The sequence below is a fragment of the Phyllobates terribilis genome, unplaced genomic scaffold, assembly GCF_046119375.1.
Source record: "Phyllobates terribilis strain yellow unplaced genomic scaffold, ASM4611937v1 Scaffold_11__3_contigs__length_659146591, whole genome shotgun sequence".
In the NCBI taxonomy this organism is placed as follows: domain Eukaryota; kingdom Metazoa; phylum Chordata; class Amphibia; order Anura; family Dendrobatidae; genus Phyllobates; species Phyllobates terribilis.
In genome coordinates, this window is record NW_027362771.1 from 230,666,021 (window position 1) to 230,682,759 (window position 16,739).

Here is a 16,739-nt window from a genome sequence, read left to right on the forward strand (position 1 = left end):
ATAGTAGCAGTGTATGTTACTCATTGTAGTATCCCATTTGTACCAAGCTGCACAACCTTTGTATTTAATAACAATTTTTTACTGCATCTAGCCCAGTAAATACTTTGGGGCCGGTAGCAGTGTCTGTTATTCATTATAGTAGCCCATCTGTACCAATCTACACCTTCTTTGTATTTAATAACAATTTTTTACTGCATCTAGCCCAGTAAATACTTTTGGGCCTGTGGCAGTGTCTGTTACTTATTGTAGTAGCCCATCTGTACCAAGCTACACCACCATTGTATTTAATAACAAATTTTTACTGCATCTAGCCAAGTAAAACTTTTTGGGCATAGTAGCAGCTTGTGTTACTCATTGGAATAGCCCATCTGTACCAGCTACACCACCTTTGTATTTAATAACAATTTTTTTATGCATCTAGCCAAGTAAATACTTTTGGGCTTGTAACAGTGTCTGTTACTCATTGTAGTAGCACATCTGTACCAAGCTACACCACCTTTGTATTTAATAACAATTTTTTACTGCATCAAGTAAAGTAAAACATTTTGGGCATAGTAGCAATGTCTGTTACTCATTGGAGTTGCCCATCTGTACAAGCTACACCACCTTTGTATTTAATAACATTTTTTTATTGCATATAGCCAAGTAAAACCTTTTGGGCATAGTAGCAGTGTCTTTAACTCATTGTAGTAGCCCATCTGTACCAAGCTACACCACCTTTGTATTTAATAACAATTTTTTACTGCATCTAGCCAAGTAAAACCTTTTGGGCATAGCAGCAGTGTCTGTTACTCATTGTAGTAGCCCATCTGTACCAAGCTACACCACCTTTGTATTTAATAACAATTTTTTACTACATCTAGCCCAGTAAATACTTTTGGGCCTGTAGCAGTGTCTGTTACTCATTGGAGTATCCCCTCTGTACCAAGCTACACCACCTTTGTATTTAATAACAATTTTTTACTGCATCTAGCCAAGTAAAACCTTTTGGGCGTGTAGCAGTGTCTGTTACTCATTGAAGTAGCCCATCTGTACCAAGCTACACCACCATTGTTATTAATACCAATGTTTTACTGCATCTAGCCGAGTAAATACTTTTGGGCCTGTAGCAGTGTCTGTTACTCATTGGAGTAGCCCATCTGTACCAAGCTACATCACCTTTGTATTTAATAACTATTTTTTACTGCATCTAGCCAAGTAAAACCTTTTGGGCATAGTAGTAGTGTCTGTTACTCATTGCAGTAGCCCATCTGTACCAAGCTGCACCACCTTTGTATTTAATAACAATTTTTTACTGCATCTAGCCCAGTAAATACTTTTGGGTCTGTAGCAGTGTCTGTTACTCATTATAGTAGCCCATCTGTACCAAGCTGCACCTTCTTTGCATTTAATAACAATTTTTTACTGCATCTAGCCAAGTAAATCCTTTTGGGCCTGTAGCAGTGTCTGTTATTCATTGTAGTAGTCCATCTGTACCAAGCTACACCACCTTTGTATTTAATAACAATTTTTTACTGCATCTAGCCAAGTAAAACCTATTGGGCATAGTAGAAGCTTCTCTTACTCATTGGAGTAGCCCATCTGTACCAAGCTACACCACCTTTGTATTTAATAACAATTTTTTACTGCATCTAGCCCAGTAAATACTTTTGGGCCTGGAGCAGTGTCTGTTACTCATTGGAGTAGCCCATCTGTACCAAGCTACACCACCTTTGTATTTTAATAACAATTTTTGACTGCATTTAGCCAAGTAAAACCTTATGGCCTGTAGCAGTGTCTGTTACTAATTGGAGTAGCCCATCTGTTCCAAGCTACACCACCTTCATAATTAATAACAATTTTTTACTGCATCTAGCCAAGTAAATCCTTTTGGGCCTGTAGCAGTGTCTGTTCCTGATTGGAGTAGCCCATCTATACCAAGCTACACCAACTTTGTATTTCATAACAATTTTTTACTGCATCTAGCCAAGTAAAACCTTTTGGGCATAGTAGCAGTGTCTGGTAGTCAGAGGAGTAGCCCATCTGTACCAAGCTACACCACCTTTGTATTTAATAACAATTTTTTACTGCTTCTAGCCCAGTAAAGCCTTTTGGGCCTGTAGCAGTGTTTGTTATTCATTTTAGTAGCCATCTGTACCAAGCTACACCACCTTTGTTTTTAATAACAATTTTTTACTGCATCTAGCCAAGGAAAACTTTTTGGGCATAGTAGCAGTGTCTGTTAATCATTGTAGTAGCCCATCTGTACCAAGCTGCACCACCTTTGCATTTAATAACAATTTTTACTGCATCTAGCCAAGTAAAACCTTTTGAGCCTGTAGCAGGGTCTGTTACTCATTGGATTAGCCCATCTGTACCAAGCTACCCCACCTTCGTATTTAATAAAAAAAATTTACTGCATCTAGCCCAGTAAATACTTTTGGGCCTGTAGCAGTGTATGTTACTCATTGTAGTAGCCCATCTGCACCAAGCTACACCACCTTTGTATTTAATAACATTTTTTTACTGCATCTAGCCAAGTAAATACTTTTGGGCCTGTAGCAGTGTCTGTTACTCATTGGAGTAGTCCATCTGTACCAAGCTACACCACCTTTGTATTTAATAACAATTTTTTAACTGCATCTAGCCAAGTAAATCCTTTTGGGCCTGTAGCAGTGTCTGTTACTCATTGGAGTAGCCCATCTATGCCAAGCTGCACCACCTTTGTATTTAATAAAAATTTTTTACTGCATCTAGCCAAGTAAAACCTTTTGGGCATAGTAGCAGTGTCTGGTAGTCAGTGGAGTAGCCCATCTGTACCAAGCTACACCACTTTTTTATTTAATAACAATTTTTTACTGCTTCTAGCCCAGTAAATCCTTTTGGGCCTGTAGCAGTGTTTGATACTCATTGTAGTAGCCCATCTGTACCAAACTACACCACCTTTGTATTTAATAACAATTTTTTACTGCATCTAGCCAAGTAAAACCTTTTGGGCATAGTAGCAGTGTCTGTTATTCATTGTAGTAGCCCATCTGTACCAAGCTACACAACCTTTGTATTTAATAACAATTTTTTACTGCATATAGCCCAGTAAATACTTTTGGGCATGTAGCAGTGTCTGTTACTCATTGTAGTAGCCCATCTGTACCAAGCTACACCACCTTTGTATTTAATAACTTTTTTTAATGCATCTAGCCAAGTAAAACCTTTTGGGCATACTAGCAGTGTCTGTTACTCATTGGAGTAGCCCATCTGTACCAAGCTACACCACCTTTGTATTTAATAAAAAAATTTCACTGCATCTAGCCCAGTAAATACTTATGGGCCTGTAGCAGTGTCTGTTACTCATTGGAGTAGCCCATCTGTACCAAGCTACACCACCTTTGTATTTAATAACAATTTTTTACTGCATCTAGCCCAGTAAATACTTTTGGGCCTGTAGCAGTGTCTGTTACTCATTGGAGTAGCCCATCTGTACCAAGCTACACCACCTTTGTATTTAATAAGAATTTTTTACTGCATCTAACCCAGCCAATCCTTTTGGGCTAGTACCACAGTTTGGCCACTCAGCTCTGCTCAGTTTCCATCCATTGTTTTTTGTGCAAACAACTACAGGGTTGTCAATTAGTTAACCACCAAAATGAGTGGCAAAATTCCTGCTGCTGGTGGAAAGTGGAATAGGCGTGTTGGAAAGGGAAAAAAGGTTGTGTCCATGGGGTAGGTGTTAAAGCAACAGTAACATCTGCAGAAGAAAGACCATCTTCCAGCCAAACTAAGATGTCTACTTCTTTCCGTGGACAATGTGAGACGATCTCTTTCTTACGGACACACCCATCGCTACAAATTCCACATGAGGCTTCAACGGATATCAAGTGCTCCTTCAAGTGGGCTCTCCTCCACCTCAACTTAAACACCACAAATACTCCAGTCCTCAGGTGTCACCCCAATCGCACTTGCTTCCTCACAGCTCCCAAGTCTCCAGCTGCCCGCCTGAGTATGGGGTAACACAGATGGTTGAGTCTGCAGAGCTGTTTACTCATACTATAGCCTGGGAAACGGAGGTCTGCTCCAGAGCTACTGTTAATCCAGACGAGGAAATGATCTGCACTGATGCCCAGAATGTTTATGAGTCGGATCCAGGACCAGATGAAGAAGGTTCTGAGCATAATGTAGACCCTCGTTCCCAAACTGTAACTCCTGTAGGTGGAAACCATGATGAAGACGATGATGAGACTCAAATACCTGATTGGAGCGACAAGTTGACTTTTCGGTCAGGACAGAAAGAGGTTGGCTCTGAGGACGACGGGTGTGAGAACACACAGGGTGATGATGACGAGGTTGGAGATCCCACTTACTGTCAACCCACAGTCAGCCAGTCGATGAGGTCAGCAGAGGAAGTGGAGGAGGATGCTATTGACGACGAGGTTAGGTTGCGCCTTCCTGGACAGAGACGGCGTACTGGAAGCACGTCAACAACTGCATCCTCAGCCACAACTCTGCCTCTGACCACAAGTCGTGGTGGCTCTTCAGTTCGCATGGGCTCTAAGCCTTGCATAGCCTGGGCATTTTTTCAGATCGATAAGGATGACCCAACTCATGTTATCTGTAATATTTGTCACCAAAAGCTAAGTAGAGGCCAAAAAAATCCGTAGTTTGAGTACTTCATGCATGAACCGTTACATGGATATGAAGCATAAGTTGCAGTGGGAAGCTCACTGTGCTACAATGCAGCCTAGCGGGCCGGTCCAACCACCGTCTGCCCCATCTTGTGCATCCGAGGCCTCTTCATCCTCTGTGGCTGGGGGGACAGCAGTCACACATGTTTTTGAACACAGACCTGTCACCTCTTTACCCGCAACAGCCAGTGTGATTGGCAGGTCATCATTTCATTTGGAAGTGGAAACACCAGCTGGTGTTGAGCACTCTCCGACATCGAGAGCACCACATTTGGATCAAGGCAACCTAACTTTTCCGCCTGCATCTTCCTCACAGAACGGCAGTTTGCCGGGGACACCCTACTCAACCCCGTCTAAGCACAACAGCCAGCCCTCGGTCCCTCAGATGTGGACAAGTAAAAGACCATTTCTTCCTAGCCATGACAAAGCTAAGAGGTTGAATTTCAGCATCTGCAAGCTGTTGGCTACAGAAATGCTGCCTTTCTGCCTGGTGGACACAGAGGATTTTCGAGACCTTATGTCCGTCGCAGTGCCCCAGTACCAGATGCCCAGTCGGCGCTACTTCTCAAAGAAAGGTGTGCCTGCGCTACACCAGCATGTCGCACACAACATCACTGCTTCTTTGAGAAACTCTGTGTGTGACAGAGTGCATTTCACCACAGACACTTGGACGAGTAGGCATGGACAGGGGCGTTACATGTCGCTGACTGGGCACTGGGTAACTATGGTGACAGCAGGACAAGGGGCTGCTGTCCAAGTCTTGCCATCCCCACGAGTTGTGCGTCAATCCTCTTTATCTAGAAGTTCCTCCACTGCTTCTGCCTCCTCAACCTCCTCTCGGTCCTCCACTTGCACCCAAGGCCTGTCTGGTAATGCCACCCGCTTTCTAACTGCGCTGAAGGAATCCTGCACACCTCCTTACTATGCTGGCAGTAGGGCTCAACGCCATCAGGCGGTGTTTACTTTGAAATGTCTGGGAAATGTGAGTCACACAGCTGAGGACTTGTGGTCAGCTCTGGAGAACCAGTTTCATGAATGGTTGTCTCCACTGGACCTGAAACTAGGGAAGGCCGTGTGCGACAATGCTGCAAACCTGGGTGCGGCCCTTCGCCGGGACAATGTCACACACGTGCCTTGTATGGCTCATGTGTTGAACCTGGTTGTCCAGCAATTTTTAGCCCACTATCCCGGACTAGATGGCCTTCTGCAGAGGGCACGGTTGCTGTGTGCTCACTTCCGCCGTTTGCATCCCGCAGCTCAACGAGTTACATCTCTACAGAAGTCGTTAGGCCTGCCAGTTCACCGGCTGAAATGCGATGTGCCGACACGGTGGAATTCAACTCTGCACATGTTGCAGCGACTGTGGCAGCACCGAAAAGCCCTGGTGCAATACGTTCTGATGTATAGCCTGGGCCAACGAGATCCAGAGGTGGGGCAAATCACGCTGCAGGAGTGGTCTCAGATCAGGGACCTATGCACCCTTCTGCACAGTTTTGAAATGGCGACGAAGATGTTTAGTGCTGACGATGCCATTATAAGCATGACTATTCCGGTGATTTACATGCTGGAGCACACGTTAAACAGAATTCGGAGTCAAGTGGTGGGACAAGAGGAGGTGGAGGAAGTAGAGAAGGAGTCGTATGCGGAAGGGATAACATCTCCAAGGTCCAGACGGTCGGCAGCCCCAAGGCGGCAGGCATGGGAGGGTGGGGGAGAGGGATTAACCTGGGCACATGGTACCAGCCAAACTGTTGAGGAAGGTGCAGGAGCCGAGGAAGAAGTGGAGGACGAACTGGCGATGGGCATGTAAGACTCATCAGATGAGGGAGACCTTGATCACATTTCTGTTGAGCGAGGTTGGGGGGAGAGGGCAGACGAAGGAAGCATGATTCTTACCTCGCTACCAACACAACAAGGACTTGGTCCTCCTGGATGCGCAAGACACATGAGTGCCTTCTTGATGCACTACCTGCAACATGACCCTCGGATTGTCAGAATTCGAAGTAATCCCGACTACTGGGTTGCCACACTCTTAGATCCCCGGTACAAAAGTAAATTTGCCGAAATAATTCCTGCCATAGAAAGGGATTCACGCATGCAGGAGTGTCAGCAGAGGCTGTTGCAGAATCTTACATGTGCTTTTCCACAAAACACCAGTGGTGCACGTAGTGAATCTCACAGTTCTAACTTGCCAACCGTGGGACTGTCGAGTCTTCATCACTCAAACCGTAACAGTAACACAGTATCTGCTGGTAACAGCAATTTTGTGGAATCGTTTCACCACTTTTTTAGACAATCCTTTGCAAGGCCACAGGAGACAAGAAGTCTGACACATAGTCAACGCCTAGAGGGGATGGTACAGGAGTATCTCCAAGTGAACATCGAAGCCATGACTGTGTCACTGGACCCTTGCTCATTTTGGGCTTCCAATATGGAAAAATGGCCGGAGCTCGCCACTCAAGCGTTGGAGATCTTGTCATGCCCTGCAGCCAGCGTTCTTTCTGAATGTGTGTTCAGCGCTGCTGGTGGCGTGCTGACAGATAAGCGCACGCGGCTGTCCACTGAGAATGTAGACAGACTCACGTTCATAAAGATGAACAAATCATGGATCCGCAAGGACTTTTCTACCCCTGTGTCATCCTGGGGAGACTAAAAGCTTGAGGATTTGGTAAAATCACCTCACCAACCATTTTAAGCAACTCTGGGGCAATTGATGCCACTTAAGTGGTGTCTGTGCGACAATTTTTGGAAAAAATGGAGACTCTTTTTGGAGGCCCCTTGCTGTGTTTTACGTGACGTTGGCATCGTCAATTCCAGGTGGGTTGGGTCGCTCCCCCCCACCTTTTAACCGTAAGAAACTACATACACTATGGCTTGGGGTAACACAGATGGTTGAGTCTGAAGAGCTGTTTACTCAGAGGTCTGCTTCAAAGCTTCAGTGTCTGCTAGTCAGCGTAGTAGCCCAGCTCTGAAGCAAGCTACACCGCCTGTGTATCTAATAAGAATTTTTAACTGCATCTAGCCTATTCAATACTTTGGGCGTAGTAGCCCAGCTGCAAAGCAAGCTGCACCGCCTGTGTATCTAATAAGAATTTTTAACTGCATCTAGCCTAGGCAGACTGTGGGGACCCCCAACCAAACCCAGACGCTCAGCCCCCCTACTGCCCCCCTTTCCTTGACAATACAATAATGTAACTCTTACAACTGGATGGGTGAGGATCGGTCACAGCTTTATTAACTCTTTATACTCATTCCATTAGAAAGGCAATTTATTTCTAAAATAATTCAGCTTGTTGCAGCATGCCCTGTGTCTCCACACCGGCAAGTTGGCCAACAAGTGTAACTCTCCAACATGTCCTTTCTATTTCCAAGCCACGGAGGATCCTGTGTACTCATATGCAGGACTCTGACCCCCATCCATCACTCTTAACGCTTGTTCCACTCCGTCCTGGAGTCCTGACAGGAATATGTCCAGTCCAATATCCATTAAGTGAACACCGTCGGGCCGTATGAGGCCTGCTTTATCTCCTTCCAGTTGTCGGTGTCGTATCACTACGCCGCCTCTGTCTCTTCTAAATTTTGCCATCCGAATATTTATTACCCGCCTTGTCCGTTCGATGGCCGTGATGTCTCGCGCACCTTGCCATACCGCTATCGGCACAATCTCTGACCATACTATAGTTAGTTTTGTGAAAAATTCTCTGAAGCGCTCAGTGTCTAGTTTCAATATTGCCATTAGTTATGCGCTCTTGTGATGACCTAGGTCGTTTCCCCCGGCCTGTATAACTAAGATGACCGGACCTCTTGCCTCTCTCCCTACCTTGATTACCTCCATTTGTACCTGTGGCCATTGCAGGCCTCTAATACCTCTCCAGTTGAAATATGTGTTATGAAACTCTAATTTCCTCCCGCCTGGGCGGACTTTCGCCCTTTTTTCTGCCCAATATATATATGAGTGGCCTATCACCCACACTGTTGGCTTAGCGTCACCTGTAAAAGAAACAAACCACGTTAGGATAACAAGTCCGGTCTTATGTATCTCGCCAAACACGTGGATCGCCATCTCCCTATCCTCTGAACTTCCGTTTCTGACAGTCCTGCTCTTGCTGCTTCCGTGGCCGTGCCTATGCGGAATGAGTGTGTCCAGTAATCTTTGGGGTGGTTCCTTGCCGATGTTAGGCATTTATTAAATATAGCTTGGAACTGGTATCTTGATAATGGCGTTCCATCAATGTGTGATAGGAAGAAATTACTTCGTGATCTGATGGTTATATATGTTTTTACTATTGTTACCCGACTCAGTGTGCCGTTTATGGGTTGTAGAAGTACCCAAGTGCCCCTGCCCGCTGGAACCGTTTTCGATCTGCGTATGCGTAGACGTATTGCATTATTGGCTATGACTACGTCCTGGTGTAATAAGCCTCCACTGGTGGTAATTTTGGATTGAGGGACTAATTCGCTTATGCATAGCGCCCCGAAGAAGGCGATCGCAAATGCAGTAGACAGTAGTGTTGCTTCAAATTATGAGTGTCATGTTAATGGTGTTAGGGATATGATGTGAGAAATCAGTTTTAGTGACACGGGACGGGACGTCTACACTCCTGACTTGGCTGGCCCCTTTTCCACCCTTTCATGGATTTTCTGATGATGAATCTCTTTGTCACATCTCCCCAATTCAGTAGTTGGAAGTGAAATGCTACTCCGGTCAGACACCGCTGCGCTGACGGCCCTGATATGCCCCTCATCATTAGCTGGTGGAGAAATTCTATGGTGACTTGTAATCCGGCTTGTTCACATTGGTCAACCCATCTGCCTGCTACTAGTCATGTCCACTCTTCCCATGCCTTACCGTATGCTTGCCACGTCGACGGGGCAACTGACGCTCTGATTAATGGCATCAACTATTCGCCACTAGATCCCATAGGGAGGGTGGGCAACTGTTGCCCGATGGGTGGGCTTTTGGGAGGAGCTCTGTGAAAATCTGACAATTGAATTGTGATAAAGCATTAGCAGCAGCGTAAGATCCCTCAGCATCTTTGCTAGCGCGGACCCATATATTGTGTTTTAGGCACAGGAATGCTAGCCGGCATAGTAGGCCTAGCACTGGGAGAGACGATGATGCCATCTTATTAATGCAGTGCGCTAGGCTGGTGTTTTTTGTTATGAAGCGTATATTTTTGTTAGCCAGGCGCGCGCCTCATATTTCTATTGCTACCACTATTGGGAAGAGTTCCAGGAGTGTCTGTTTTTTGTCAGCACTTGTTCTGCCCAATACGGAGGCCATAAGCTTGTGCACCATTGGTTATTTAGTATCGCTGCATATCCGCCTGATTCTGCCGCCCCGGTGAATAATCTTAGTTCAATGTTGGACTGTTCTGCTGACATAAATAACGTGTGACCGTTGAATGATTATAAGAAGGTTTTCCACACCTCTAAGTCCGCCCGTAGCTGCCTGATGATTCTGATTCTATGACTCGGTTTTGATGCCCCTTTTGTTGCGGGCGTTAAATGATGAGAAAAAACCCTTCCGACTGTCATCACCCGGCTCACAAACACGAGGAGACCTAGTAATACTTGCATCTGCTGTAGTGTTACTTTCCATACTGCACAAAAACCCTCGATCAGGTGTCATGTTTTGGTATTTTTTCCCATGGGAGGCGGAACAACCTTGCTGTGGTGTCGATTTAGATGCCTAAGAACGATAGCTTTGTTGTGGGGCCTATGGTTTTTTTTGGGCATAATGGGACTCCAAACCAACGGGAGATGTTTGTGAATTCGTTGAGTAAGGGGCAGCGAAAGGGGATGACCAATCGCCACGGCCCGCGGAGGGGCCACCACAGTCAGTGACTCCTTCCTTATTTAGTATAGAGTCTACCAGTACTTTGGGCGTAGTAGCCCAGCTGTAATGCAAGCTACACCGCCTGTGTATCTAATAAGAATTTTTAACTGCACCTAGCCCAGGCAATACATTGGGCGTAGTAGCCCAGCTGTGAAGCAAGCTGCACCGCCTGTGTATCTAATAACAATTTTTTACTGCATCTAACCCAGCCAATCATTTGCTAGTATTGCTAGTAGCAGTGTCGCATGGGCTCTAAACCTTGCATAGCCTGGGCATTTTTTGAGATCGCTAAGGATGACCCAACTCATGTTATCTGTAATATTTGTCACCAAAAGCTAAGTAGAGGCCAAAAAAACAATAGTTTGAGTACTTTATGCTTGAACCGTCACATGGATATGAAGCATAAGTTGCAGTGCGAAGCTCACTGTGCTCCAATGCAGCCTAGCAGGCTGGGCCAACCACCATCTGCCCCACCTGTGTCATCCTGGGGAGACTAAAAGCTTGAGGATTTTGGAAAATCACTTCACCAACCATTTTAAGCAACTCTGGGACAATTGATGCCACTTAAGTGGTGTCTGTGCCACAATTTTTGGAAAAAATGGAGACTCTTTTTGGAGTCCCCTTGCTGTGTTTTACATGACATTGGCATCGTCAATTCCAGGTGGGTCGAGTCTCCCCCCCCCCCTTTTAACCGTAAGAAACTACATACACTATGGCTTGGGGTAACACAGATGGTTGAGTCTGAAGAGATGTTTACTCATACTATAGCCTGGGAATCAGAAGTTTGCTCCAAAGCTTCAGTGTCTGCTAGTCAGCGGAGTAGCCACCGCCTGTAGATCTAATTACAAATTTTTAACTGCATCTAGCCCAGGCAATACTTTGGGCCTAGTAGCAGTGTCTGCTAGTCAGCAGAGTATCCCAGCTGTTAAGCAAGCTACACCACCTGTGGTTTGGGCACTTCATTTTTTCAAAGGAAATGCTTCGGGCCCCCGGGACACTCAGCGAAGAGCATCGGGGAGGCGCCCCAAGGCAAAGGGGCTGGGACTGGCGGTAGCACGCCTTGCGGTGGACCGCCAAGCTCGATCCTTATAAAATCTTTTTAACTGCAACAGCTTTAGTAGACGCTACTGGAGCTGGAATTACCGCGGCTGCTGGCATCAGACTTGCCCTCCAATAGATCCTTGTGAAAGGATTTAAAGTGTACTCAAATTACAGAGCCAATTTAAATTACAGAGCTAAGACCTGCCTCCACCGCGGGGGGGCTCGACCCACCAGCACACAGGCACCAGTATTGGGAGAGGGGGGCTGGCCGTCAGGGTCCAACGTGGCTCTGGCACAAACCCGGCGACACGGAGGTCGCACGGGCAGGAACGGACTGGCCGTGTCGGCTTCACAATCCAGCGTAGTCCCTCTGCCAGCTCGCGCCTGTAATCTCAAAGGGATGCGCAAGCAGCTTTACTTCCCAGGGCTTTTCCCCGCCCAGCAGGAACGTGGGGGAGATCAGGTCGGCCTTCCACTGTACTCCCTTACCTCCCTCACCCTCTTTCCTTCTTCCGTTCTCCCTCCAGCTCTCTCCTTCTCACAGGTGGACTACCACGAGTATTCACACTGTGGCAAATCTTTTGGGCCCAGGCATAAGAAGTTGTCGAGGTAATGGATAATATGTTCCCCCTTAGAAGCGTCCATTACACCCCATTCGAGGAAGCAACTAAACGCCTCAAATAGTGAGCAGGATCTGGACCACCCCATGGGCAAACAGCGATCTATATAGTATGCTCCTTCCCAGAAGCAGCCCAATAGGTGGGCACTATTCGGAGGCACAGGTAGTAAGTAACCGGAACACCGCATCAAAGTCTGTGTTGGCCACTAGGGTGACCCTTCCCAACTTCTTGATCCGCCTGATTGCCTTGTCAAAGGATGTACAGTATATACTACTGTACTTGGTTCCACGTCGATGTTGTCGTTTACTGACCTGCCCCTTCGATATGACAAATGGTGGATTAGTCCGAATGTATTGGGTTCCGTTTTTGGCACAACTCACAACGGGGATACCACTACGTCTTGTAAGTAGTGTTGAGCCACCCCCGTAGTGTTCGAGTTCGGTTCGTCGAACACCCGTGTGTTCGCCGAACTGTTCGTCGAACTGTTCGTCGAACACCTTCGAACACCGTTAAAACCAATGGCAGGCAAACAAAAACACATAGAAACACATAGAAAACACCTTCAAAGGTGTCCAAAAGCTGACAAACTGCTCAGAAGACACAACTAACACATGGAAAAGTGACAAGTACATATAGTCATGCGAAAAGAAAAGAGGTGGAGGAGTAAAAGGAGGGGGAGACACAAATATAGGCATGTCATGCCCTTCTAAAATCCAAAAAGTGAGAAGCCGACACGTTCAGTCCGCTCCTGCCCGTGCCACCTCCGTGTCGCCGGGTTTGTGCCAGAGCCGCGGTGAACCCTGACGGCCAGCCCCCCTCTCCCAATACTGGTGCCTGTCCGCTGGTGGGTCGAGCGAGCCCCCCTGTGGTGGAGGCAGCTCTAAGCTTTTTAATTTAAATTGTCTCTCTAATTTGAATGAATACACTTTAAATCCATTTACAAGGATCTATTGGAGGGCAAGTCTCATGCCAGCAGCCGCGTAATTCCAGCTCCAGCAGCGTCCACTAAAGCTGCTGCAGTTAAAAAGCTTTTATAAGGATCGAGCTCGGCTGTCCACCGCAAGGCATCCTACTGCCAGTCCCAGCCCCTATGCCTTGGGGTGCCTCCTGATGCTCTTCACTGAGTATCCCGTGGTCCCGAACCATTTCCTTTGAAAAAATTAAGTGTCCAAACTACAGGTGGTGTAGCTTGCTTAACAGCCGGGATAATCCGCTGACTAGCAGACACTGCTACTAGGCACAAAGTATTTCCTGGGCTAGATGCAGTTAAAAATTTGTAATTAGATACTCTCGTTGGATGCTGAGAAAGCATTCCATAGAGTCTCCTGGCACGCCATATATGATTCTCTTAAAAAGCTTGGGGTAGGGGTCTAGGGGACCCTTTTATAGCCAAAATCATGGCCAGGTATCATAATACGTCACCTAGGCTGAAGATAAATGGAACTGTAGCACCCTGAGGGCTCGGTTGCTACAGAGGTATTGCACCTCACCCAGAGGTGTGATATCTCACTCTCAGGTAAGGATGGAGTGTGGATCAGGACCCGACACCTGCATGCATTACACCACATTGCCGTGGGGCAGGGCGACCAATATGCCTCTGAGATGGGCACGACAGTCCCTGTCCCTGGCTGGAGTGGGGGGAGGGAACACTGAGGAAGGGGAACCCTGTAGTGCAGGAGCAGGGAGGAAGCAGTTCCTGGGTGCATTGAGAAGGGAGTATAAAAGGTGGGCACCATCTTAGTTCAGTGCAGAGAAGTCTGAGCAGAAGTGGCAGGGAGCAGGGGCTCTGCATGAGCTCTGCTCCAGAGGCGGGCCTAGTAACAGAGGCCCAGGCCTGGAAGAGGGAGAAGGAAGGAAGAGGAGCGGAGAAGGCTCCAGGAACGAGGAATGAAGGGATCCCAGGGGTGCGGATGGGCGAGTCGCCACCGCACGCCCGAATCCACCTGCGTGGAGGGGTCAGGCCAAAGGGGGAGACCGGTCTCCGAAACTAGTGGAGGCAGGAAACGACCCTCAGCTAGAAACCGGAGGCTGTGACATTTTATGTGGCGCAGCCCCTCGCTACACCCGCTAGGAAGGCACCACATAGGGTCAGGGAAACTGGAGCCAAGTTTACCAAGAGGAGGCCCGAAGCAGCCGGACAGAAGGGTTGGTAAGAAAGGCCAGACAAAGGACACACAAAGGGGGTCCTGTGAAGAGCTCCAAAGTTATCTGGGAGTTGTCTGAGCCCCTCACCTGGTGAGCACAGTATGACGTGGGCAGCCGTTACCTGCAGACGTGGTCTGGATAATAAGAACTGTGAGTAAAGGCCCTGGACTGCATCACTGACTCCGTGTCGTTACTGCTGCTGCCCTGCACCATCACCCCCATCCTCCGCATACACTGCCCTGAGGCTATACTCCTCCCGTGGGGAGTTATGCTACGCTCTGCTGCACCCACAACACCAGCCTCAGCGGTCTGCCCTGCAGCGGCGGTTCACTCTGACCGCAATCCACGGGTGGCGTAGTCGGACATTTAAACATCAAAACCACATAAATAGTTCCGCCACTGGTTTGACCACCCTGAGCCACGGAACCGGGTCGCCGCCACAAAGACTACAACCACCAGCATCCACCAAAAAGGGTCAGGCTCCGGGTGTCCCAAGGCCCAGGGGGTGCATCAGAACATTTTCATCACCTTTCACAGTCACCAATGGGACAAGGCAGGGATGTCCTCTGTCCCCTCTCTTATACATCCTAGTGACGGAGCACCTGCTCTCATCAATTCGCCATAACCCCAATATTAGGTGGATTGAGGTGGGAGGCACCGAGTACAAGTGCTCTCTATTTGCTGATGATGTCCTAGTATATATCACTCAATCACATATATCCATCCATGCTGTTATGGCTGAAATAGATCACTTTGTTACATGGTCAAATTTTAAAATCAATGCAGCGAAGTCTGAGGCCCTCGATGTCTCCCTCCCCAAATCGATATAGGATTCCATCCAGTCCAACTTTCCCTTTGCCTGGCCCTCACAGGGTATCAAATACTTAGGAATTCCTATTCATAGAGACCTCTCCCATCTATGTTATCTTAATTTTGGGCCCTTTATTGAACAACTCCATACAGACCACGATTGGCAAGTTAGAACTGTAAGATTCACTACGTGAACCACTGGTGTTTTGTGGAAAAGCACATGTACACTGTGTTCCAAATTATTATGCAAAAAGTGTTTAGGAGTGATAAGGGAAGAATTTGTTTGTTTGTCAGTTAAACTCATTGATGGTGATGTGTGTCAGGGCTCTTTATATCACTGTAAGCAATTGCAGACACCTGTGCTAATTAGTTTGGCAGGTGTGTCCAATGAAAGGCAAGACTACTTAAGAAGGCTCTCTCACATTATTAAGCAGCCTACATTTTCTGCCAAAATGGGAAAGAAAAAGGATGTGTCGGCTGCTGAGAAGCAACAAATTGTGGAGTGTTTAGGTCAAGGCATGACTACAATCAACATTGTGCGATGATCAGGATGAAGTGTCTTGGCAATCAAGAAGTATGTAGCTGATTCACAGTACACACGTGTGCGTGCTGATAAGGGCAAATTGAGGACTCTTTCCTACAGGCAATTACGTCAGGTTAAAAGAGCAGCGGCAAAAAAGCCTTGTCATAGCAGCAGACAAGTTTTTGAAGCTGCTGGTGCCTCCAACGTCCCCCGAACAACAAGATGCAGGGTCCTTCAGAGGTTTGCAGCTGTGCATACGCCATCCTGTCGACCTCCTCTATCCACTTCACACAAGCAGAAACGGCTCCAGTGGGCTAAACATTACATGAAGACTGATTTCAAAACTGTTTTGTTCACGGATGAGTGCCGTGCAGCGCTCGATGGTCCAGATGGATGGAGTGGAGGATGGCTGGTTGATGGACACCCCACGCAAACACGGCTACAGCGCCAACAAGGAGGAGGTGGAGTAATGTTTTGGGCTGGAATCATGGGGAGAGAGATTGTCGGCCCCTTTAGGATCCCTGAAGGCGCTAAAGATGAACTCCATAATGTATGTGGATTTTCTCAAACAGCACTTCCTGCCATGGTTCAAGAAGAAGAACCGTGTATTTCACAGCAAGATCATTTTTTTGCATGATATTGCACCATCTCATGCTGCACATAAAACATCTGCATCTCTGGCTGATATGGGCATAAAAGGGGACAAACTTATGGTGTGACTCCCATGCTTCCCTGACCTCTACCCCATTCAGAACCTCTGGAGCATCATCAAAAGGAGTGTCTATGATGGCGGGAGGCAGTTCACATCTAAGCAACACCTCTGGGAGGGTATTCTGTCCTCATGCAAAACAATTGAAGCAGAAACCATCCAAAACCTGACAAATTCAATGGACGAGAGAGTTCAGAAGCTCCTTTCGAACAAGGGGTCCTATGTGAAAATGTAACATCACCTAGAATAAAGTTTTGAGTTGAAAACTGTTTGATTTCAGTTTCTAATAACCTGCTAATGCTTATAATTTCAAAAATGACCATTTTTTTGGTCTTTATTAAAATGAAAAGGTTGATCGAAAAGTTTGGGGGATCTAAGAGTGTGGCAACCCAGT